Source organism: Macaca nemestrina, chromosome 4 (genome assembly GCF_043159975.1).
Source record: "Macaca nemestrina isolate mMacNem1 chromosome 4, mMacNem.hap1, whole genome shotgun sequence".
NCBI classification, from domain to species: Eukaryota; Metazoa; Chordata; class Mammalia; order Primates; family Cercopithecidae; genus Macaca; species Macaca nemestrina.
In genome coordinates this window covers 37,631,309-37,658,668 of record NC_092128.1, presented here as the reverse complement: position 1 = coordinate 37,658,668, position 27,360 = coordinate 37,631,309, and the positions used below count along the sequence as shown (strand labels likewise).

General features: G+C 38.2%; 1 pseudogene; it reads right to left on the bottom strand.

Annotated features, from left to right (window-relative positions):
* Positions 1-639: 639 nt before the first annotated feature.
* On the bottom strand, positions 640-25,316 carry LOC139355389 (large ribosomal subunit protein eL18-like; annotated as a pseudogene).
* Between the last annotated feature and the right edge of the window lie 2,044 nt (positions 25,317-27,360).

The following is a 27,360-nucleotide window of genomic DNA, read 5'->3' as shown; positions in this document are numbered from 1 at the left end:
GTTGAATACAAATTACACAAGTTTACTGTTTGTCTTTTCCTGAATACTTTCACATATATCTGCTTTAATCTTGTGGGTTTTAAAAAGAGATTATCTTAATCTGTCCCTAACTTACTTTACAGAGAATTTGGGGTCAATCCAGCAGAGGATACCTGGTGTCAAAATTGCCAAGAATTTGCAACCTGGACATGGATTCCCATTCAAAATCAGAGAAACAAGCGCTCTTTTCTCAAAGGGTATAACCAAGATTCAAATGCTGGGAAGACCAATAACTAATTTCAAATTTAAAAGACCAAAGGTAGCACTGCTGGGCCAAGAACTGGGTAGAGCATGGGGCAGAGATGAAGAGCAATTAAGGAAAAGGTGAGGACAAATGATCATTTCATAATGTAAACATAGATAAAATATCACATTGCACCCCATAAAAATAATATATGCAATTATTATTTGTCAATTAAAAAGAAAAGTAAAAGGAGGGTTCATGGAAGCAGTCTTGGTGAAACTTCAGCCATTTCCATTAATTTATGGTGCGGGTGGACTGGTCTAGTTTTAAGTACTAACAATGGGACAAGGTGAAATTCACTCTTGGGCCTTCATCTGAAAAGTTGTAATTGATGTTTAGGTCTCTTGTTATAAATCTTCAGTTGAGATGAAGGTCTTAACTGAAAGGGAGTCTGTCTACAATGAAAGAATGGTTTTACAATTTATTAGTTCAATTGTTCCTAAATTCCTGATTTTCAGGTTCATCCTTTTCTTTAATCCAAATAATTAGCTGGTGACATAATCCATGTGCTATTGGAAAGAAAGCACACTCCCTTCCCACGGCCATATTTCCATATCTTCCTGTTCTCTTGTTACTCATAATTCCTGCTCCCTCTTCATTATTAACTCCTATTTATGCTCTTGATTCCTGCAGCTGTCACCTTTGCCCTGCACATGGCCACTGCTCTCCTACCTGCATTCAGCAAAGCACCACTAACACTGGGCTGTTTTATGTAACAGATACCTGCCTAAGGTTTGAGAATAATAGAGACACAGGAACATTCATTCATCCCATTTAGTAAATAGTTTTTAACAACTATCATTGATACGACTCCAATGAGTAGAGGAACACTAGGTTCTTCGTCTGGACTGGAATGAGATAAAACAACATGGACACACATGGAGTGGTTTTAAGGAGCAGAGAGTTTAATAAGCAAGAAAGAAGGAGGAAGGCAGAAGGAAGAAGCTCCCCCATACAGAGAGGGAGCCAGGCTCCAAAGTAGAGAGAGGGAGCCCCAAGTGCAGTGGATACCAGCCAGATATATGTAGAGGCTAGAGGAAGCAGTGTCTGATTTGCATAGGGCTCAGGGGATTGATTTGACCAGGCATGTCATTCACGTAGCCCATGAAAAAGCTGGCCCTCCCACCCTAATATGGAAATGAACGGCGCCATGATGTTCTACACACATGCAGATATGTGGGGGTGGCCATGTTGGCAGGAACATGTGGGGCAAGGGCAAGAAGGCCCTGGGCATCACCATGTTTGGGTGGACCCAGTTTCTAATGGCCTGTTTTTGCATATCAAAAGTTGCCAGCCTGGCTCTAAGAACAGGGCGCTTTATAGGAAACTTTTCTGGAAATGCTTTTAAAAAAACGAAAACTTCCCAAGGACCCCTTTTCCTCTCTATCTGCCTAAAATAATTTCTTACTAACTCCTACCACATTGTCTAGACATTTTTCTAGGTGCTGGGCACAAAGCATTGAACAATAAGGATCAAATCCTTGTCTTCATATTGCTTGCATTTTATTTGGATCACAGACAGTAAGTAATTTTAAAAACTATATTAAGCTTGCAATTAACTTTCTTTGTTAGACAAATAGTGCCAATATGATCCTAAGAATCTAGAAAAAATTAGAGCTTGGCTTCTTTAAATGACCGCTTAATAGGTTGCTTATTATTTCTCACACCCCTGTGTTTCTCTGAAGAACAAAAGAAAGACTAATGAAATGAAGGGGAGAAAGGTGACACAATGAGCAGCAGGCCAGACCAGATGCAGTGGCTCATGCTTGTAATCTCAGCACTTTGGGAGGCTCAGGATTGAGGCACAGGATTGCTTGAGTCCAGGTATTTGAGACCAGCCTGGGCAACAGAGCAAGACTTGCTCTCTACTAAAAAATAATAAAAATTAGTCAGGTATGGTGGTGTCCACCTGAATTCCTAGCTTCTCAGGAGGCTGAGGTATGAGGATTGCTTGAACTCAAGAGTTGGAGGCTGCAGTAGTGAGCTATAATTGTGCCATTGCACTCCAGGGGGACTTTGTCTTAGAAAAAAAAAAAAACCCAAAAGGTAACAAGACAACTCCAAGTGACTCCAAAGAAGTCACCTTCACAGAATTCTGAAAAGGGAGTCTGTCTTGGGGCACATTATTCCAGATTTTTACCTCCTCAAATGGATGATCTGACATTTGAAGTCACCCCCCTTATCGTATCAGCTGGAACCTTCCTCCTGGGTGCAGGTCCTTTCCTTTTTATTTATATGAAGAGCCTCCCTACATATTTGCACTCATGCCTTCCACGTTAATAAATGACTTTCACTTAGTGCTATGACAGCTCTTCTCTGGAACTCTCTCGGTTCTCACCTCATGATGAATAGTTTCAGTTAACATTCTTTCCTTTACTTATCTTAGTAATTTATAGAGGAGAATTTGCTCTCTCTGTTGTTACAAGTACAGGTAGCTTCATATTTTATACAATCCATTAGAAAATGGTGCCGAAAAGGAGGATCTCTGACCAGATAAAAGAGAGGGTCTCTGGTCTCTGACTAGATAAAGATAGTTCCCCTAATCCTTCTTGACCACAGATAATACTTTTCGTGAGCATCCACAGTCTTTTTAATAAGAAGGTAGGATCCAGGGTTAGTTCTTGTAGCCTTGGCTGGCCCGTCGGCCTCTGGCACGCTGGAACTTCCCGGCCTTGGAGCGGAGGTAGGGTTTGGTGTGGCTGTGCGGGGTTCCCGGGGCCTTGCCGAAATGCTGGTACACCTCTCCACCCCTGTGAGGACCTGAGAGCAGGACGCTGCCGCGGCCCCTGGGGAAGTCCAGGGCCAGCTGGTCGAAAGTGAGGTTCTTGCCCCCTGCCCTGAGGATGTGGCTGCAGCCCGGCTGGTCACGCGCAGGGCACACGCCTTCAGTTTGGGCACCTCCTGAACCCGCACCGTCATCTGTTGTGGTTCCCACAACCACGGCCTTTTTATTTTCCCGGCCAGGAAGCTTCATCTTCCGGATCATCTGGGAAAGGGACAGAGGTGGCCGGTTGGTGCACTCATAAACAACCTCTTCAGCACTGTTACTTTTTTAAAAGTGCCCTAAATATCCTTATCAGAGGGGTATTCTTACTTTCACTTTCTTTTTTTCCCCCTCAGGGCTTTCTTGCCCTCTATTTAAATCTTTCTTCTAAAGCTTCTCTTCCAGTCCTAGGACCCCCAATTCTTTGTCTCCCTTGACTTCCAAGTGAACATTATTTTTAACAATTCTTAATTATGCAAAGAATTTTATTTCTTCACTTTCTTAACCATTCCAATTCTAACTGAGCTCTAGGGCCTACCTACATTTAACTAAATGAAACTAAACAACAAAGCCATCATTTATATGGCTGTCCTATGTTGTGGAAGCAAGCTTGAGTCATCTTTTTTTAAAAGGAATTTTGTCTTCTTCCTACAAATGCATTGTCACCAAAGAGAGTAATAGAGGGAAGGATTTGGCATAGGGAGAGATGGGCTTGGGATGGATAGAATCAAAATTTCAGAGTTTTAAGGGGTGGGTAATGGGCTTTTGCCCAGAACCGTAAAATAAAGAAAAAGAGATGAAGGGAGCTTTTCAGCTGAAGGTGGATAAGTTTTCTATTAGTCATCTGTGGGGAGAGATAGATGGATATTAAAAGGAGAGGACAGTTTACATATATAGAGATTTATAAAGGCCCAAATACAGACACAGGAAAGACAACCCACCTGTTTCTAGCATCCTAGATAGCACATTTGTGTGGAGCCAATAAAAAAAGTGTACACAAATAAACCCATTCTATTCAGGTGTGTTTTGAAAGAGCCATGTTGACTGGTCTAAGATGTGGAAAAAAAGCCAGGGGTTTTGTTCACAGTAAGTTCAATTCAAAGAAATCCAGTGATGTGCCAAAAGAGCTAACTAGTAACTTAGCCTGCATTAATGCAATTACAGTCTCTTTAATAGTGAAGTGCTGTTCTACAGCACTTACCATGGGGAGTAAATGAAGCATTTCTGGCATGGTAATGGATCTACTGGTAGTACAGTCATTAATGAACTGTGTTTTATTTATTTATTTATTTTTTTGATGGAGTTCCTCTCTTGTTGCTCAGGCTGGAGTGCAACGGCGTGATCTCAGCTCACCACAACCTCTGCTTCCCAGGTTCAAGTGACGCTCCTGCTTCAGCCTCCTGAATAGCTGGGATTACAGGCGCCTGCCACGACACCTGGCTAATTTTGTATTTTTAGTAGAGACGGGTTTCTCCGTGTTGGTCAGGCTGGTCTGGAACTCCCGACCTCAGGTGATCCACCCACCTTTGCCTCCCAAAGTGCTGGGATTACAGGTGTGAGCCACTGTGCCCGGCCCTGTTTTTTTTTTTTTTTGGTTAAGTTTTTATTTGGTCATATTAAGACACAGTAAGGTTTTGCTTCTATAAAGTGAATAATCATTACCCTTTTTTTTTTTTTTTGTAATTCAAGGGAAAACTTAAGTTTGGTTGGTTAATTTTCCTTTTTCCCCTCTATATAGATGCTCTTAAGAGAATAATTGTAGTTAAAAAAAATAAGTAATTACACTTTTGGAAGCGAGAATGAAACACCACAGTTGTGCAGGGAGGATCAGAGGTAGAAACCCCAAGAAGCTACTTCTGGCCTGACTCCCTCTTCCCTTCCTTGCCCAGCTCCTCTAATTTTGCCTGAGGGATGCAAAGTAAACTACATCAACAAAGGTCCAGGAACCACAATTCTGAGGTCACAAATCATCTAGGCCTGCAAGTGGGTGCCCTAGATTGTAGGCATTGATGCCAAGGAAGGAGCCCACCCTCTTAACACCTCATGATCTGTAGGGCGTTGAGAGCAGGGGCTTTGACTCCTTAGTTCCTCCCCTGAAAGGCCTTAGTTAGGAAGGTAGCTGAGTCACCATAGAAAGGTCAAGTATCTGTAACATAGCCAATCCTGAGAGTGAATTCTGATAGACAACCTTTCTTTGAAATATGTTTTATTTTTGTTTTTCTATATTCATATTGTTTTCTATATTTATTTTTGTATATTCTATATTCTATGTTGTGTTTTTCCATATTTTTCTATAAATAAAATGCATACTGACCCAAGGGATTCAAACATCGTGGGTATCAGACTCACATGTCCCTCCCCAGAGATACAGCCTCTGCCTAGAATCCCAACAGCCCCCTTTAGGCACTGTGTCACCCCTGGGTTTTTTCCTGAGATAGTAAGCTGTAGCAGGAGGCCCTGAGAGCCGCGGTTGCTTTGTTGGGAGAATAAGGCAGTAATCTGTAGTCTTACTTCCTCAGTTTAAAATGAAGGGCTTGGCCCAAATGACTTGTAAGTTTCTTTTAAATTTCTACCTTCTGCAAAAATAGCAAAAAGTTTTTAAATTTTCATTTATAATATCCTGGAATACATAGGGCAAGTGAAAAGGCAGTTAGTTGACTAATTTGATCATGGTGAAGAGTCAAATTGGAAAATTAGATTCCAAAGTGGATTTTGGGGGGACCTAATTTTCCTAGTTGGCTAACAGTATCAAAATAACTGCTAATTGCCAAATCTCTTCTCCCTTCTCTGTATGCTTAGCCAATATTGCTCTAGTGCATTAAAAAAAATGCTACCATTGCCCAGTCCACCTGTGCATCTCCTAATAATTAAATAGTGCACTTGTAGACATTTTTTTGTTGTTGTTGTTGGAGGTGGGAGACGAGAAGATTTACACATATAGGGACTAGTCATAGCCTATATTTAAGTGTCTAGCTCCAGAACCTGAAGCACAATGTTTTCTCCTAAGTGAAATTTGGGACTATAGGACCAGCTGTAAGCTGAGACCTCCAAAATCAGCATTGGTCAATGGTCCCCAAATTTTGTGGCAAAGGGAATCACCTAGGAATCTTTAATAATACTGATATTTGGTTGCCCCTAACTCTACCAGACATGATGATTTAATTGGTAGGAGATGAGAATAGGAATCATAAAATTTTCCCAAGTTATTCTAATGTGGAACAAAGTTTAGGAACTCCTGAAATTTGGTCAACATCATTGTAAAATGAGCTAGTTTGTTAGGTTGATTTTTTTTGCAATGGTTGGGCCTAAGGCAATGTGATCAAGATTGCAGGCACTTGGATCAGACAAGTTGCTTCTTAATCTTGCTCAACCTCTGCTGCTTCTATCTACATCCACAGACTGGCCAAGTAATTTTGTTTAGTTTCAGCTTTCTTATTTGTATGATAAAGACAAATGTGCCCACCTCATAACATTGTTCTGAAGATGAAATGAGTTTGGAAGGTTTTAGAAAATTGTTGGCATGAAATCTGGCACCCAGAACTTAATACATTCTAGCCATCATTACATTTTGTTAGGATTTTGAACCTATGTTTTATTTTATAGGGAAAAGGTCGCTGGGCACAGTGGCTCATGCTTGTAATCCCAGCACTTTGGGAGGCCGAGACTGGTGGATCAGCCTGACCAACATGAAGAAACCCTGTCTCTACTAAAAATACAAAAAATTAGCTAGGTGTGGTGACACATGCCTGTAATCCCAGCTACTCAGGAGGCTGAGACAGGAGAATCACTTGAACCTGGGAGGTGGAGGTTGTGGTGAGCCGAGATCTCGCCATTGCACTCCAGCCTAAGCAACAAGAACGAAACTCCGTTTCAAAAAAAAAAAGAAAAGGAAAGGAAAAGGTATTTGAATAAGTCACCTGAGGAAGTTACCATAGGCTTTCCTTTATTTATTTTCTAAAGATTTCGTGATAATTATATTTTTCTTTTATATTACAAAATTAATTTCTGCAAAAGGAAGCAAGATATATACCATTTACCACAACTCTCTTCTTCAACACTCTTTTGTTCTATAAAATGGAAATGAAAGTCCTGTACAATAGCAGTCAGTAGCTAGCATCTAATTTAATTATCTTTATAGCATCTTTCATAAAACTAAGTTAGTAGGTGGCCATGAACAGAGAATTTAGGAAATTTTTTTAATCTCCTGGGTGATAATATAGATATTTTTCTTGAATTCATAATGTCTCAGTGGGTTTTTGATTAGATATGCAACTCAAGTCACATGGATGATAACACATTGAGAACTTATGGTTGATATGATCACTCAACATAGACTATGAAGGTCAGCAATTTTATTGCCAATTCCTTATAGCAGCTCTACCTCTAAAATCATATGCATAATGCAACCAACTTACTCTAATGCAAAACATCCACATTCTATTTTCATGTGTTATTTTCTTTTGACTTTTAAAATGTACTAAACCAATGTAAAAATCAAATGATGTATGCTTAGCCCACCTTGGGCAAAAATGCAGTTTTGCCGGGTGTTGGGGTCCGCGTGTTTCCTAAACAAAGGAATGAACACACAAGACAACACAAGACAAGACAAACATGGCGGCCGCCTCGAATGGCGCACTCTGCTTTATTTTATACAGTCGTTTGTGGAATGTTGCCAAGTCACAAGACACATTGTTGTTTTGCTGACCTTTCCCTGACTTTCTGGATTTTCAAGATGTTTACACATAAACAAGCCCCCAACGCCCTGCTTCGTTTGCAAGAGCAGGACTTATTGGGAATGCCCTGCTTCGTTTGCAAGAGCAGGACTTATCGGGACGCCTCGTTTGCGAGCACGTAGTCCTCTACACCGGGGAGTGAGGTAGGAGTAGAGAGATAGGTGTCTGGATTAAGAAGAAGAGTAAAGGGAGTTTTAGGCAACTCTCTAAGGAAAATCTATGCTCTACTCCTAAACTTCTCTAATGCCTTAGATGTGTAACCAGAGTCCTGCAATACTAGTTTCACAGCTAGCAGGCGCCTACCACCATTAGGTTTGTTGCCTCTCGCTGAGGCAACTCTATGTGGATCCCAGCATGCTGTGCAAATGTAATCAGCTTTCATGTGTGTCATAATGCAAAAAAAAAAAAAAAAAAAAAGATGGGACGCCCTGCTTACATAGCACTTTTTTTTTTTTTTCAGTGAATGTTATCATTATAATTAAAGTGTCTTTGGGTATAATCTTGGATGACTCTAATACTCAAAGAACAAAAATGAAGAATTCCTGACCATTTCAAAAACTCATCCAATTTTAAGATGCTCTTTTTGGTTATGAAGGAAAACACAATTAGAGATTGTTGTTCAAATTATATGATAGATGACTCTGCAGTACATTATAGTATCAAAAAATCTGGGCTTCCTCAGCTTGGGAGGGCTATTATCATAACAGTTGTATGATTCATTTAGGTCAGAAAAATCCCATCTCAGAATATTCTTGAAAAAAATATAATTAATATAATTCCACTCATAGATTTGAGAACATTTGGTTTATTTCTAACTACAAATAGTTTCTTCTATACCAGAAAATAAATTATTTACTTCTTTTCTTTAGGTTTATGTGTTGCTAGGTTTCATTTGAACTTTATTTCAACCTTAAGAATAAATGGGGAAGAAAAAATACGTTTAGGGTGGGACTGAAATAAGTAATGTAGAATTTCAAATCAGTTAGAGTAAAAAAATTCAATGGCTTGGGGACAGGATGTGATATAAATAGAAAGACTATGGGAGGATTGCCCAGAAGCCAGAATTTGGGTTCAAATACGAAAATTTTAGAACTGAAAACAACCTTTGAGATTTTAAATGAGGAAGTGAAGGGTCACAAAATATTGTAGATTATAGCTCAAGAATAGAGTGAAATTGTGTATTTTAGTAATAATACCTTCACCAGGCCAATTCTTCCACCCTCAAATCTGGGTAAGCCTCTTCAATATTAATCCTGCTAGTGAGACGGGATTTTAAAGAGACATCTGGAAACACTAGTGTTCCAATTTGGCACCAGAGGGTTGACTCCTCCCAAACATTTCCTTTTGTTCCTATAACCACTGCCCCACCCACCCCATCTCCGTCTCCACTCCTTCCCTGCTCTGCCCTCCTCTTTCAAAATAATTTAGTAGAAAGGTTACTTTCTCCTAAAAATTGAAATTTTTGTTTGAAGCAACATTTGAGTCTTCCTTATTGTATTTTAGGAAATAATACTGTGTGTGCCTATTAATTGCTTAGTAAATATTTGTTAAACAAAATGCCTAAGAGAAGAGACCTGAAATCAATCCAAAAGCAGAAAAAAAAAAAAGAAAGAAAGACAAAACAACCAAATTAAAGCATTTATCACCCTCACTGGACCAGGGGAAAATTTCAGTTTCAAACATCTACAGACTGGGTGTCTGCCTGGACCCAGCAGGATTTGGTCTCCAGCCTCACTGAAGCATTGTTACTCTGAGGATTTCTGAGTGCATAATGCGTTTCCAGAGCTGCTTGAGTAAGTGCATCCTAGTTCCTGCCATTATGTTCATGACAACAGCTAGCAGACATTATGTCTTGCTTTAATTCTTTCTTTCTCCTTCATTCTATTTTTATTCTTCTTTATATTTTGTCTTGTTCTTAACATAAAAGTAGTTTAGAGATAATGGATTGACCATGAACATTTATTGCCTTCCCGAAACCACTCTAAAATGATGGTAAACAACAACAAAAATACTTGAAGGGCTAGCACAGTGGCTCATACCTGTAATCCCAGCACTTTGGGAGGCCGAGGTTGGTGGATCACTTAAGGCCCGGAGTTCGAGATTAGCCTGGCCTACATGGCGAAACCCTGCCTCTACTAAAAATACAAAAATTAGCTGACCGTGGTGGTGCACGCATGTAATCCCACTACTCGGGAGGCAGAGGCAGGAGAATGGCTTGAACTCGGGAGGCGGAGATTGCAGTGAGCCGAGATTGCACTCCAGCCTGGGTGACAGAGCGAGACTCGTCTCAAAACGATGACAACAACAACAACAACAACAACAACAACACAAAAACAAATGAAAAAAACCTCGAAGGACAAATAGGAAAGAGGACATCAGTGGTTGAGAAGTTTGAGTAAATGGTTAGCAGAGGGAAAGCATGGAGCATTGATAACTGAATTAGGGACAGAGGAAGTTGTTTAGGAGGACGCTGCTTATTTGTCCCACAGAACTGTGGTAGGGCCAAGGACCATTGAAGGAGACAGTATGGTGTTGTAAAGAAGGTGATGAATTGAGAAAGCATGTGTACCAAAGAGTGGCCTTCTTTTCCTTCTTTCCTTCTCTCCCCTTCTCTAGCACTGTGGCTTAGCAGGTTGCTCACTATCTCTAGCTACTTGCTTCCTGGCGGGAAAGCCAATGCTTTCGCTCTGGAGAAATTTAATAGAAGTTCCTACAGGATCACTTTGCTGTTGAACTCTGTATGGAATGACAACCCAACCCAGACCACTAGAACTAGGCTTAAATCTCATATTTCTAAATATGTCACAGAGAGTGATTATCTGCTCCCAACAGTTTGAACAATAACAACAACAAAAATGTCCTGGATTCGAACTGTACTGGATTGACTTGGGTTACTTGTTACTTCCGAACCAATCACTGTGGCTAGGGAGAATGGATACTCTGATTAACCAGACTGGGGCTGTGTAGGATAGGAGAAGGATGGAACCATAAGAAAAATAATGGGATATGTTATAAGGAAAGGAGAAGCGGGTTCTGGGGAAACAGTGACTTTATCTTCTAATATAATTACTCTGAGAAGACAGTATCTTTGCTGAATAGGGCTCTCATAGTAGCCACATGCCTGGCTATAGGTAGTATACTAGGAGCCAGAAGCAATCCCTAGGCCTACCGGCTGGGACCAGATTTGAACATGTTACAAAACATGAGAACGTATACATCATGAATTATGTCTGACTGCTTTCCTCAGAAGGAGTCATTACTGGAAAATGTTTACATGGAAACTTTGCTGCTTTCAAAAACATCCAGAGAAGGTTTCTTAAACTTCTTTAATAGCCTGTTTCAGCACAGCCATTATTATCAGGAAATTCACTTTCATGGTGTTAATTTAATTTAATTTAATTCTTCTATTCTGTCTGCAGATTTTCAAAGTAGCTGGACATAATTCTCTATATAATATGTATGCTTATGCTTGAAGATAATCTTACAATTTTCTTCCGGGATGGATGACTTCTGTTTTTTGAGCCACAAAATTTTATTTCTCAAACCTTTCATCATCTTTGAGTGTCTGCTCTGAACTGCCTCCAAATTTTCTGCATTTATCTCAAGCTCTAGAGTCCAACAATGAATATAATAATCTAGGGAGAGCCCTACAACAAAGTGAAGGCAATTGCTTAAGGAAATAGGGAGAATATTTTTGCACAGGACTTCATAGTTTTAAAAGGACTTTCCCAGGCATCACTTTGTCATTTGAGGTAAGTGTTGCTTCCTCCTCCTCCTAAACTCTGATGGTTGATGTGGGTCTATCCTGAGTCAGATGCAGATTGGGAAAGCTCAGAGCTCCAGTTTGGGGTCAGCTGGAAGTCCAAGGTAGTTCTGAGGTTACAGCAGAAGTTCATATTTCTTTATGCTTCCCTAGGACCAGTAACAATTTAAAAAATGAAGTAAACCACAGGGGCTTTCCATGGTTTGGACCGGTGCTGCCCAATACAACTTTCTGTGATGACAAAATGTTCTATATCTGCACTAATATGGTAGCTATTAGCCACATGTGACTACTGAGTATTGGAAACATAGCTCATGCAACCAAGAAACAGGATTTGTACTATTATTTAACTTTACATATGGCTAGTGGCATAATCTTTGGACCATCCTTAAATCTGGGTCTAAGCTTGAATTGGTTTCTGTGATTGAAGCATAAAGGCTTTGGTAGATCATCATATTTTAGAAATAATTTGATGGGTGGGAAGCATCTTAGTGGAATCCCAGACTCTTCTCATATTTCTTATTATGCATTTCAGTATTATTTGATTAAAAGCATTTTCCTCAGACATGCTGGCACTATATGACTAACTTATGTTCTTTTCCTCAGAAATAGATTGATTGGTACTTAGCTCTTGGCCTAGGACAGCAAATACCTTCTCAAGTAAATTTGTGTGGGGACAGCAACAAAACCCTGGGGTACCCTAGATGGTGACTAAGCAGGTTTTGGCAGAGAAGAAAAGTCTTAAGAGAGGCTGAGTTCCAAATACCCATCTGAGACCAAGACCAACACTGCTAAACCATAAGACAGTTTAGCATTTCATCTATGCATGACGCACTTACTGGCATTAAAAGGCTATATTAAAGGATATACATAACATGAAACTTAACGAGCTCAGTTCAACTTCTGCCACATATTTGGGCTGTACTTTTTGCTGAGTTTAGTTTTTGAAGCATCTTGGAAGCCAGAGTAGTTATTAGATCAGTGATGATGTGAACGAGGAATCACTCTTCTATTCTTACAGATGTACAGTCTGCAGATTTGTAGAGATCTTTGTCCTTAGGAACCTTTTACCCGCTTATGGGCCTCTAAAAATAAAAATCAAACACAGTTATGTGCTATATAATGACATTTTCATCAGTGACAGACTACATATACAATGGTGGTTCCATAGGATTATAAAACCATATTTTTACTCTACCTTTTCGAATATTTAGATCTGTTTGGATACACAAATAGCATTGTATTACAACTGCCTACCGTATTGGGTACAGCAACATGCTGTATAGGATTGTAGCCTGGGAGCAATAGGCTATACCATATAGGGTAGGTGTGTAGTAGGCTATACCATCTAGGTTTGTGTAAGTACACTCTACGATGTTTGCACAACCACAAAAATCACCTAGCAACACATTTCTCAGAATGTAATCCCATCGTTAAGTGATGCATGACTAAATAGTTTTATTTCCTCTTAAAAGTAAGGTAGCTTCATGGTTTATTTATAAACACGTTTGCTGACTTTATTGTTGCTTTCTTCCTCTGAGCTCTGCTTTCTTGCAGTTCTGCTTTTGTCTTTGTAGTAATCTTAAATTTTCATCATTCCTCCCCCTTTTCAATTGTAGCTGGAGACCTTGCTTCTAATTGTAATGAGAAAATAAGAGCTCTTAGAAAAGCACTTCTTGTTCCTTTAACATCAAATAGACTAAACTAATTACATTCACACCTGGGCTGTCCCTTCCATTACAGTAGATGAACTGTCCATGCTGTAATATAAGGCCAAGCCCTATGTAGGCACAAGAACTCATTACTACTTGGTTTTGCTTCTGAAAATACTATCTCTTTCTCGTGACTCATCCATTGTCCTTCCTCAGTTGAATTTTCCTCATTTTCTATTATATACTTGCTTTAATGTCACTCATTCAAATAACAGCAATTACAGCAAACCTTCTTAACTCCAACATCTCCAGCCACTGTTTCATATCTCCCCTTTATTTTACAGCAAAATTCCAAAAAAGAGTTCTCTATACTCAATAACCCTACCTTCTCACCTCTTATTCTTTCTTATGTGTATCTGTATGTGATTTATTTGCGTGAAAGCACATTATGAAAATTGATGAATTATACATAGTCTTTAGATATATATTTTTATTTGGAAATAATTTCAAACTTATGGAAGAGTTGCAATAGTATTAAAAGCTCACCTGTTTGCAATCATTAACATCTTATCACATTTACTGTCTCTCCATGATGCTATTATATTTCATTTATTTTAAACTTTTATAGGTACATGGTATGTGTATATATTTATGGGGTACATGAGATATTTTGATACAGGCATACAGTGCTTAATAATCACATCAGGGTAAATGGAGCATCCATCATCTCTTAAGAATGTATCATATTTTTGCATTATAAACATTCCAATTGTACTCTTACAGTTATTTTGAAATGCACAGGAAATTATTGTTGACTGTAGTTACCCTGTAATGTTATCACATACTAGATCTTATTCATTCTATCTACCTATATTTTTGTACCCATGAACCATCTTCACTCCCTCATCTGCTGTTACTCTTCCTAGCCTCTGGCAACCACCATTCTACTATCTCCATGAGTTCAAATGTTTTAAATTTTAGCTCCCAAAAATGAATGAGAACATAAGTTTGTCTTTCTGTGTCAGGCTTATTTCACTCAACATAATATTCCCGTTTCATCCATGTTGGTGCAAATGAAAAGATCTCATTCTTTTTTGTGGCTGAATAGTGCTCCATTGTGTATATGTACCATATCTTTATCTATTTGTCTGTTGATGGACACTTAGGTTGCTTACGAATCTTGGCTATTGTGAATAGTACTGCAATAAACGTAGGAGTGTAGATATCTCTTTTATATACTGATTTTCTTTCTTTTGAGTATACACCTAGCTGTGGGATTGTTGGATCATATGGAAGTTCTATTTTTAGATTTTTTGAAGAACCTCCCTACTGTTCTTTATAGTGGTTGTACAATGTACATCCCCACCAACAGTGTATGAGAGTTTCCTTTTCTCCACAACCTTGCCAGCGTTTGTTATTGCCTGTCTTTTGCATAAAAGCCATTTTAAGTGGGATGAGATATCTCATTGTAGTTTTGAATTGCATCTCTCTGATGATCAGTGATGTTGAGCACCTTTTCTTATACCTGATTGCCCTTTGTATGTCTTCTTTGAGGAAAGTCTATCCAGATCTTTTGCTCATTTTAAAAATCAGATTGTTTGATCTTTGATCAAATTGTTAGATGATTTCCTATTGAGTGTTTGAGTTACTTATATATTCTGTTATTAATCCCTTGTCAGATGAAGAGTTTGAAACTGTTTTCTCCCATGCTGTAGGTCATCTCTTCACGTTGTTGATTGTCTCCTTTGCTGTGCAGAAGCTTTTAAACTTGTTATAATTATATCTGTCCATTTTTGCTTTATGTGTCTGTGCTTGTAGAGTAGTAATCAAGAAATCATTGCCCAGACCAATGTCCTAGAGAGTTTCTTCAATATTTTCTTTTAGTAGTTTTCATAGTTTTGAATTCTTAAATTTAAGTGTTTAACCCATTTTGATTTGATTTTTTGTATATGGTGCGAGATAGAGTTCTAGTTTCATTCTTCTGCATACAGGTATCCAGTTTTCCCAGGACCCTTTATTGAAGGCATATTTGTCAAAAATTAGCTAACTGTAGATATATGGTCTTATTTCTGGGTGGTCTATTCTGTTCCATTGGTTTCTGTGTCTATTTTTATGCCAGCAGAATGCTGTTTTGGTTACTATCACTCACTGGTATCAGTCGAAGTCAGGTAGTATAATTTTTCCAGTTTTGTTCTTTTTGCTCAGGAAGGCTTTGGCTCTTCTGGGTCATTCATGGTTTCATATAAATTACAGGATTATTTTTTCAGTCTCTGTGAAGAATGTCATTGGGTCTATCTCTCTCTTTAGCTCTAAGAATATTTGCTTTATATATGTGGATGCTCCAGTGTTGGATGCATATATATTTACGATTGTTGTATTCCCTTGTTAAATCTACCCCTTTATCAATATGAAATGACTTTCTTTGTTTCTGTGTTTTTTTTTTTTCAGTTTCAATTTGCATGGACTATCTTTTTTCATCCCTTTATTTTCAGCCTATGTGTGTCTTTATATGTGAAGTGTGTTTCTTACAGGGAGAAGATAGTTGGGGCTTGCTTTTTTATCCATTCAGCTTGCTTTTTTTTATCTACTTTATGTCTTTTGATTGGAGGGTTTAGTCCATTTACATTCAATGTTATTGTTGGTGAGAATTTACTCTTGCCATTTTAAAATTTGTTTTCTAATCTTCTGTTCTTTCTTTCCTTCCTCTTTTCCTTTTTGTGAAGGTGATTCTCTCTGGTGGTATGTTTTAATTTCTTGCCTTTTTTTGTGTCTGTTATAAGTTTTTTGATTTCAGGTTACCACGAGGCTTGCAAATAACATGTTGTAATCCATTATTTAAAACTGATGACAATTTAACACTGATTACAGACAAAACCCCAAACAACTGAACAACAACTAACAAACAGGCAAAGAGAAAGCTAATATAAACTCTACACTTGAATTTCGTTGCCCCAACCAACTTTTAAACTTTTTATTATTTCTATTTATATCTTATTATACTGTCTACATCTTAAAAAGTTGTTGTAGCTATTATTTTTTATTGGTTCATTTTTAGTCTTCCTACTCAAGATATGAGTTTACACACCACAATTACAGTATTATAATATTCTGTACTTTTCTGTGTACTTGCTGTTTTGTTCCTTTAGATGATTTTTTATTGCTTCTTACTATCTTTTTCTTTCAGATTGAAAAACCCCTTTAGCATTTCTTATAGGGCAGTCTAGTGTTGATGAAATCCTTCAGCTTTTGTTTTTCTGGGAAAGTCTCTATTTCTCCTTGACGTTTGAAGAATATTTTCACTGGATATACTATTCTAGTATAAGAATTTTTATTTTTTCCTTCAGCACTTTAAGTGTATCATGCTGCTCTCTCCTGGCTTGTAAGGTTTCCACTGAGAAGTCTGCTGCCAGATATATTGGAGCTCCTTTGTATATTATTTGTCTTTTTTCTCCTACTGCTTTTAGGATTCTTTCTTTATCCTTGACTTTTGGAAGTTTGTTAAATGTCTTGAGGTAGTCTTATGTGAGTTACATCTGCTTGGTATTCTATAACATTCTTGTAGTTGAATATTGATATATCTCTCTAGGTTTGGAAAGTTCTCTGTTATCCCTCTGAATACACTTTCTATTGCAATCTTGCTTTTTACCTCCTCTTTAAGGATTTGTCCTTAGATTTGTGCTTTTGAGGCAATTTTCTAGGTCTTTACAGGTGTGCTTCATTCTTTTTTATTCTTTTTTCTTTTGTCTTCTCTGACTGTGTATTTTCAAAGAGCCTGTCTTCAAGCTCACTCATTCTTTCTTCTGCTTGATTATTCTGCTATTGAGAGATCTGACATATTCTTCAGTATGCCAACTGAATTTTTCAACTCCTGAATTTCTTGTGATTTTAAAAAATTATTTCAATCTTTTTGTTAAATATGTTCAATAGGATTCTGAATTCCTTCTCTGTGTTTTCTTGAATTAATCAAGTGCCATCAAAAGAGCTATTTTGAATTCCCTGTCTGAAAGGTCAAATATCTCTGTCATCCTGGGGTTAGTCACTGGTGCCTTATTTGGTTTGTTTGGTGAAGTTGTGCTTTCTTGGATGGTCCTGATGCTTGTGGATGTTCACTGAAGACTGAGAATTGAAGAGTTAGGTATTTACTGTAATCTTCACAGTCTGGGCTTGCTTGTAACCTGTCCTTCTTAAGAAGACTTTTCAATTATTCAAAGGGAATTGAGTGCTGTGATATAAGTGTTTGGTCACTGCAGCTGTATCTGTATTAGGAGGCAACCAAAGTCCAGTAACACTGTGACTCTTGCAGACTGGCAAAGTTACTGCCTTGGTGGTCTTGGGTAAGTCCTGGGAGAATCCCTGTATTACCAGGCACAGTCTCTTGTGATCTTACCTTCTTTTACCCCAAATAAACAGTCTCTTTCTCCATGCTGAACTTCCTGGAGTTGGGGGAGGGGTGGCACAAACACCCCTGTGGCTACCACCACTGGGACTGCTCTGGGTCAGACCTTAAGCCAGCACAGTACTGTGCCTCTCCTAAAGACTGTGATGACCATTACCTGGCTACTCTGATACGTTTTCAAGGCCCAAGGCCTATGTCAGCAGGTAGCGAATCCTATCAGACTTGTATCTTTCCCTTCAGATTGGTGGGTTTCCTTCTGACCCAGGAATGCTGTCTGGGAGCTGGGGCCAAGAGTCAGGAGCTTTAGGGATCTACTTGGTTCTTTACTGAACTGTGGTTGAACTGGTACTCAAGTTGCAAGATAAAATCTTTCATATTCTTCCCTCTCTTTTTCTCAAGCGGAAGGAGTCTCTCCCCATGGCCATCAGTGCCCTAGGCCCATGTTGAATACTGCCTGGCTACGGTTGATGCTTATTCAATGCCCAAGGGCTCTTTAGTCAGTTTGTGGTAAATCCTGCAGGCCCTGAGTCTCTCTGTCCAGGGAAGTGGGTTCCTTTCTGGCCCAGAGTGGGTCTAGAAATGCATCTAGGGGCTAAGGCCTGGAACTGGGGACTTCAGGAGTCTGTTTGGTGCTTTATTTTACTATAGCTGAGCGGCACCAAAGTGGCAAGACGAAGTCCTTTTTAACTTTCCCTCTCCTTTCCTAAAGCAGAAGGAGTGTCTCCTTGTGGCCACCACAGCTGAGAATGTACTGGGTCATCACTGAAGCCAGCAGGGTGCTGGGTCTCACTCAAGGCCTGTGGTGAATTGCCTGGCTACTGCTGATGTCTATTCAAGGTGGAAAAGCTCTTTTCTCAGCAGGTAATAAATCCTGCCAACGCTGGGTTCTTTCCTTAAAGGCAGTGGGTTCACTTCTGGCCCAGGATATGTCTAGAAATGTCACCTAGGAGCTAGTGCATTCCCTTGGCTGCCCCCAGCTGGTGTGTCTCTAGGTTGCATTCACCTCAAGTCCACTGGCTCCTATCCCAGCATAACACCAGGACTTGCCCAGAAATTGCAGTTCCAGTGGCCTAGACTGCCTTCCAAATTTATTTAGGACCCCAGAGCACTTTAGCTTGCAGTGATGGGGCTAGCCAGAACTCAGGTTTTGGCCACTGGGGTGGACAATTCCCCTCTGGCTAGGGCTGGTCTAAATGCCGCATTTGTGGGTGTGGGCTGAATTCTGCCTGTATTTTTTTCCACTGTGACAGGGCAGCACTGAGTTCCAATGCAAAATCCCACAGTCACTGCATTCTCCCTCTCCCAAGCACATAGATTCTTTCTCCACACCATGCAGCCACTGCTGGGGTATAGGGAAGGGGTGGTGTTGGCAGTTCAAGACTGTTTATCCTATGCTCTTCAGTGCTTCTTTCCTTGATTAAGATATTAAAACCAGGTACAGTGATTGCTCACCTGATATTTGGTTCTTATAGAGGTGCTTTCTTGTGTGGATAGTTGTTCAACTTGGTGTTCCTGTTGGGGAGTGGGTGATCACTAGAAGATTCTATTTAGCTGTCTTCCTCTGCCTTCTCCATAACGCTATTTTAATGTTAAATCCTTCAGTGTCCTATTAACAATAATATTTTCTTACCTAATCACTGTACAAAGATCAAAATCAGTATAATTATCAAAAACAATTGATGTTGATATAATACTATTGTTTAATCTAAAACTTTGTGTAATTTCATCAATTTTCATAATAATATTCTTTATTGCAAAACAACAACAACAAAAAAAACCACATTTTTTTCTGGCTTAGAATTCAATCTAGGATCCTGGTATACATATAACTGGACAAAACAAGTCAGTTTTGTTCTTTTAGGGTCCCCAGTGGATTGGATAATCCCTGACCACATGGGTGAGGGCAGATCTTCTTTACTCAGTCTACTAAGTCAAGTGCTAATCACTCATGGGCACACCCAGGAATAACGTTTTACCAGCTAACTGGGCATCTCTTAGTCCAGTCAAGTTGACACGTAAAATTAACCAACAAACAATCCTGGTTTCCTTCTTTCATATAGCACCTAGTTCTTTGTAGCATCACTTAAATTTGGTGCTCAGAAATGAAGCAACTAATTAGGTAAATTATGGTGAAAATACACTTTCTGAAATCTGCACACTCTTTTCTGTTAATATAGCTTATAATTTTCCTGACGTTTTCGTAGTGACAGGTTATTGAAATGAAAGAATAGGGCCGAGGAGGTAACAGAAAGGGATGAGGTTAGAAAGAGCTGCTAGAAACACTAAGGTTTGTGTAATCGTAAAATAGGGAATTGCACTTAATCCCTACAAAAGAAGAATAGCAACCATGCTGGGCATCCATTGTAGTACACAAAGATACTGCCTTCTCCTTGCGGAGTACTTCCTTTGCCTTGAAACCACATGGAAAAGTCTAAGACGCTCCTACAAATTCAGATATTAAAATTCCCAAAATGAATGAATCCTTATGTTTTAGAGACAGGTATTAAAATATTTATAAATAAAACAATGTTTGAATTTGCTTCAAAATAATCCAGTGGGGAAAAGTATGAAGTGAGTGGGGCATATACGAAACAAGATTGCTTGTGGGTTGATGATCTTTATAGCTGGGTGATAGATATATGGGGGTTCCTTGAATAGTTATTTCTACTTTTGTGTATTTTTGAAGTTTATCCAAATAAAGGCATTTTTTTTAAGTCCCGAGACCTAGGAAAAGTGGATAGAAACTGCTAAAATTGTTTCTTGGGTATTCTCATTCTAATGAATTTTGCCTGCATTTGGTTTCTGCTTTATAGGTGTTATACCCATAGCCAAGAAGATTCAAACCATAGTTCGTTCTGTTTTCATTTTCATGAAGATTGACAGCTATCTTTCACAAAACTGATGAATACTACATAATTTTTTTTGTTTTTGTTTTTCCTTTTACTTCTTTTTAGTATTATAAAACCCTGGAAATTATTATTTTCTGTATAGCCTTCCCATTCAAATTTATAGGTAGAATATGTAGGGAGTTTTCACCAATTCTTGGGAACAATTTCCACATTTTAAAAGAAGGCCTACTCTTTCATTTCAATATGCCACAGACGCCAACCCAAAACTAACTTGGCAATAATCCAGGCTATTTCATAATAATGTCCTGTGACACTCTAAAGTTTACAGACCAGAAAGTCAAGGTTCATTAAAGATCCAAGAAGGGGAATTTTTTTCCCCCTTTAATGTGCTTACCATGTTAAATAAATGAAAAGAAGATGTGCAAAGTATTTAAAAGCATTTTACACAGAAGAGAAAAGCACTCAGACTTATTATGAGGTGTTATTGAGATTATACCTAAATCCTAAAATTCTATTGTAGAAAATTTGAATTATGAATGAAATTTTCATTCGGAAAACTCTATGGTTTTTATTTTTTCAAAAACCAGATAGCATAAAATGGAATTATTTGGTGGCTTTCCCATAATTTCTTGATCAACCTATAGCAAGATATATTTTTAAGCAGAAATGCATAATAAGGACACATAATAACTGGAAGAAATGAAAACATAAGCATTCTACACAAGAAAATGTGGCAAAGTGTGGCTATCCAACACATTAGGTAAATTATGTCTATCTGTCTGCCTAAGGGCTAGATAGTCCCTTCTGTCCCCTTAGTGTGGATATAACAAAAGATCCAGCCAGTCATGGTGGCTCATGGCTATAATCCCAGCACTTTGGGACGCCGAGGTGGGCGGATCAGTTGAGGTCAGGAGTTCGAGACCAGCCTGGCCAACATGGCAAAACCCTGTCTCTATTAAAAATACAAAAATTAGCTAGGCATGATGGCGTGCGCCTGTAGTTCTGTTGTATCTACTCGGGAGGGTGAGGTGGGGGAATCGCTTGAGCCTGGGAGGCGGAGGTTGCAGTGAACCAAGATTGCCCCACTGCACTCCAGCTTGGGACAACAGAGTGAGACTCTGTCTCAAAAAACAAAAACAAAGACAAACAAACAAAAAGATCCTCTTTTTTGTGTCCCACTCTGGGTTCCTTTCACCAGTCTGTGTTCCTTGTTGCTTCCTTATTTTGAAGAGTTGTAGATAAATGCCTTTAATCAAAATTATTTTTTTCTGTGGTTATTAAAATTTTGAACATTTTCCCATCTCCTTCACTGTCTGTTTCTGTGCCCATCACTGTCTCCCCCCAAGTCTTAAGTAATTTGGTATGTATTTTTCCATAAATTTCTTTATGCTCACATAATCATATACAAATGCCTATGCAATCTTTCAATGAATGAATAATATTCCATGCTATGGATATAATCATGTTTTAAATCATTACCTTAATGATGCACATTTTCTTTGTTTTCAAGCTTTTAATATCATACGTAGTACTGTAATCAATATCCTCCTATAGGTGGATTTCTCACCATCTGTGTTTAATTTCAGTTTTTGATTTATATATTTGAAAGTTATGCTTTAGGAACATAATGTCATACTTTTATACTTTTTTTGGTGTTTTTTCTTTTATTATTATATGATTGCTGACATCTGTTGCTGTACTCCAAAGTCTTCTTTCATTCTAATTAGTGTTTCTTTTTAAGTGATCTGTCTTTTCTCTCTAGTTGATTTTAAGATTTTTCTTTTAAGCTTGATGCTCGGCAGTTATATTAGAAAATATCCAGGAGTAGATCTGTTTTTATTTGTACATCTTTGACAATCGAAGAGTACATTCAACCTGACTCTTGCTTTTCCTCAGTTTAAGAATATTCTTAGTTATCTCTTCACACATTGCTTTGCTGCTCCTTCCTTTTCTTCTGTAACACCTATTGGTAACATTTTGGAGCCTCATAATTTCTAATCCGTTTCTTTTATGTTTTTTAAATCTCTGTCTCTGTATTCTATGAGTGAATTCTTCAATGCAGTCCTCTAATTCACTGGTATCTCTCTATCCTGGACTCTTTCCCAGTTCTTAAGATTTCCATTCCCATAAGTCTATTGTTTTCATTTTCAAGATTTCTAACTTATTTTTATAACTATTCAGTTCTCATTTCATTTATGCCTATTTTTGTTATATGACTTCTTGCATTGCACATATTGCCTACATAAAACATTTTAAATTAGTATATGAGAAATAAAGGATAAACTTTTACCTTTAACTCTGATATGTGGATTTAACACTGTATGAGAATGCCTCCCATGTACCTGGAGCCCACTTTCCAGGCTGTCCAACTCTTCAGAACACAGCCTTGAAATTCTCAGAAATCTGAATATCCTTAGCAGTATGGCACTTTCTATTCTTGGTTTTTCTACTAAAGTCATGGTTTAGTTCACTTTACAAACCTAAATTTTTCATCAGGGTTAAAAATTGGAATATATCACATCGGTTAAGCATTTTCAATTCAGTTAATAAAACTACAGTATTTCTTAAAATGTCTTATGCTCATATGCTAGAAAAGTTTGCTAGTATTCAGTTATTCAAATGCAACATCACTAATGTTCAATTCTGTCTTATTGTAACATCACTTTATTTTTTAACCATTATGATTTAATAATGGCACACGACATTTTTACTTATTAAACAAAAATATCCCTTACTTTTTAGACGCAGATTAGGGCCCAAGTCCAAATAACAAGATTATTCTGCATCCCAAGAAATGTAAGAGATTTTGAATCTGACTTTGACAATGTTCAGGCATTGAGGGCACAATTAAACAATAAGAATAGTGGAGTGATTTTGCTTTCTCAGTGTTGAGAGGCTGTAGCTTAAGAAACCCATGTTAACTCAGGGGTTCCTGTGTATTATCTCACCATGCAGACAAAAAGACATTCAAGTCACTCTTTGTTTCCTCTCTTGTTTTGATTCCAAGAGTTTGTATTACCCTTTCTCATGAGAGTGATGAGAAACAACACAGTTTGGGGAATCTAGTCATTTTATCTCAAAAGCTTTTCATTTTCTAGTCATTTTATCTCAAAAGCTTTGCAATGTCTTTGAAAGACATTAATTGAATTCTGAAGAGCAAAATAACTAGAACGGGATATTTCAGTGTTTGATCATTGCTTGAGTTACTAAACACTGGAAAAACTCAATTTCCTACTGTTTGCAGTAGTTATTGAAAGCTACAGCTTTCTTATACCTTTCCACAATCATTCTTGTGATTCAAAGGTTATATATAAAAAGGGATAAAAGCAGATGACAGAAGTTCATTTCTAACTTTTAGAGCTCATGGAGAAAGCCACTTTGAAAGCCTAAAACATAAATAAGTTTGTTAGTAAATGACACTCAACAGAATGCAAGATTTTGTATGTAGTCAATCTCAATGTAAAATTCAATGATCCTTGTACAGATTACTCAACTCTCAATTATTGAGAGTTTACACAAAATTATACCGACAGCATACAAGTACCTGTCTAAAAAATAACTTAGATCATGCAGATAATTTGATTAATAATTTAATCAGCTGATTAGATGCCTCAAATCTCTCAATTTCCTGGAAATTTTGTGTTTTTAAAAAAGGTAGAGAAATTAGAAGGGCTCTATACCATCACTAGTTACTGATTTAGTCTCCTACTTTTTACAATTAGTTCTTAAGTTCACAGACTTCACTCTTGATTTTCAAAAAAAGGCATTAATGAATGTCAATAGTAAGTATGTTAATAACAAAATTAATATAGTTATATGATAGTACTTTTCATCTAGAAAACGATTTATGTACAAAATGATATTGCACTGAAAAGGAGCAGCCTTCCTTTCCTTTAGCGGAAAGAGTTCTCTTATTGATACTGTATGTTTACAACTAGGCTTCCTAAAGTTACTGATAGAATGAGCCGTGATTTTAACAATTATTAAGTGAATAGTTGTCTAAGTAGTAATTAGATACAGGAAGATTTATGAAGATGGGATATGAATGACTAAGGTTTGAGAAACTCTGGTTTAAGATATCTCTAAATAACAAAAGATTATTTCCTTGGAGGAAGGAGAGACAAAAATAAGGCTTTAGTTGGAAATTAAAAGAGAATAAGGTTGTCATTTGCCACAACAGGTATGAACCTGGAGGACATTATTCTAAGTGAAATAAACCAGGCAACAGAAAGACAAATATTGCATTATTTCACTTATACATGTAATCTAAAAACCTTAAACTCATAAAAGCAGAAATGGTGACTATATTTAATAATACTCTATTGTATACTTTAAATTTACAAAAGGGTAGATCTTAAATGTTCTTACCTCACACACACAAAATGATTAACTATGTGAGGTAATGAATATGTTAATTATGTTTATTTCAGTAATCATTTCACTATAAATATATCAAAGCATCAAGTTCACACAAAACTCACTTTTCAAGCTACTGGATGATGGCAAAACTAAGTCCCAAATTCATTTCAAACAAAGAGCAAGAAGCCTAGTTCACCTAGGGTCAAGCCAGTTAGAGCCTCAGCTTTCAATAAGAGTAACAGGATAGAAAAAATGTTTGAACCAAGGGTAAAGGGTCCCAGAACCAGAGGCATGGAGACCCCCAAATAGGTCAATGGAAGGTTGAAAGGGTTGGCTGGACACCAAAAAGGAGCTTCTAGGAATCATCAAAGAAAAAAATTGCCTTTCCCCGAGATCTATAGACGATGTCAGGACTCAAGAGGAGGGCTTACCAGAGGTAGGGGCTGCAGATGGCAGTCCTCCCACCCAACACCCCATGCACAGCCCCACCACTATTATCGTGTAGAATTGCTGACATATGGTGATAATATAAAGCAGACCAATTTTTAGTTGCTTTTACTAATGTCTTTTTGTAAATTCTGTGTATACTGTGGTCTCCCTGGGTGGAAGGCTGTCACCACCCCATTTGGTTACACTCCTGCAGAATATTTAGCACAACTGTGGAACAGCAGGATAAGAGATCTCTAGGACTGGAGACTTTTGGCTTCACATCTAGAAGGTCAATTAAAAAGGAAAGATCTCTTTGGAAGGCATCTCTACGGAGGTGTAATCTGAGTAATTTGTGCTCTCATTCAATACAGATAAACTAGAATGCCTTGTTTTCAGTACGAGGACCAGAGGGATTCCTAGACAATAGCTGGTTGCAAGTATGAGGAAGAAAAAGCCAGAGAAATAAATAAGTAAGCACAATGAAAAAGGCAGATGGCCAAATTCAAGGAAGAAATACAAGGAAATAATGGAGTATTGCTTAAGTCTTTTATATGGTTCCCTGGATTTCAACTGGACGTGCATCTTTCTATGCTCGATTTTGGAAAACAGTAGCAGAGGCTGTAGCATGCTATTTTATAGGCTTAAAGTCAGGGACGCAGTGATGGCTGGAATATCTCCAAATCTTCCCCCTCCCCCAGTTCTGTGCAGGCCTGGGTGACGTGGAATAGGGATAGGTCCTGCCTTTAAAATGAATATTGGGCCAGGTGTGGTGGCTCACGCCTGTAATCCCAGCACTTTGGGAGGCCGAGGTGAGTGAATCACCTGAATTCAGGAGTTTGAGACCAGCCTGACCAACATGGTGAAACCCCCTCTCTACTAAAAATACAAAAATTAGTTGGGTGTGGTGGTGGGCACCTATAATCCCAGCTGTGTGGGAGGCCGAGGCAGGAGAATCACTTGAACCCGGGAGTTGGAGGTTGCAGTGAGCCGAGATTGTGCCATTGCACTCTAGCCTGGGCGACAAGAGCGAAATTCCATCTCAAAAAAAAAAAAAAGAAAAAAAAAAGAATATTGAATTTTGTTTTCCATGTTAGTCCAGGTGGGTCTGTTAGAAATTATGCTGAAGGAATTTTGTTCAGAAAACCCAAATGAGGTAAAGACAGAAGACCCAGTAGCCCATCTGAGAGCTCTTACTTCAGTATTTGAAAACTTCTTTGAGGGGAACAGTCATGTCTTCCCCCAGAGATATCCTTCGCTGTCGAGAGCATCATGATGCTGACAGTACCATGGAGCTGAACAGGTGAGGCAAAGTCCATGGTACTACATCACGTTTTTAATGATATAAAATAGTGTTCTAGGTAAAACTCTAAAAAACAAAGCTAATAAGCTATTCTATTCTCTATTTGTTATTTTATGTAAAGGATAATGCATGGCAATTATGTTTTTGCTTTCTTTAATTCCCTTTGCCTTACAAATAATTCATTTGTGTTGTGTTGGAGGTAGGGGAGATGGTTTAAATTGGTGAAGAAGCAAGGGAGAGGTGAATAATAACCATTGCAACTTTTTCATTTATAGAAATTTTCAGTGTTCCCATTGATTAACATCTTAAGTGGCTATCCAAGCATCCTATATATATTTCTACCTTTGTAAACATTGACTTCTTTTAGAGATAACATTTGTTTTCCTCTGTTGGCAGCTGTCTGAAGTATTCATTTACTTTCCTGGCAACCGTTTTCTGTTTTCTCTGAAACTTTGCTAACTGAAAAAGTGAAACGATCTTCAAATTACAACTTGCATCAACGTCATGGGGCATTGGAAAGTAAAAACACACAAAAATCTTTTGTTGTCCTTTCTTGAGAGATGGTAATCCTAAACTTAAGTGATGTTTTTCTCTTTTACTCTATAGCCAGGAGAAGCTTAATCACTTTACAGGCAGCTTTCTCATTCTCTTAATCCCATAATATTCCTTGGATTCTTAGCTGCTTTGACTTTTAATTCTTTTAATCTAGCGTTAGGGCTTTTGATACCTATTCTTGTCTTCCACACGAATAGGTGCCAGGACAACCAGGGAAACAGAAAACTGGCAAACCTTTCCTTTCATATAATTAGGCCTGGGTAGGAGGAAGGCAGCC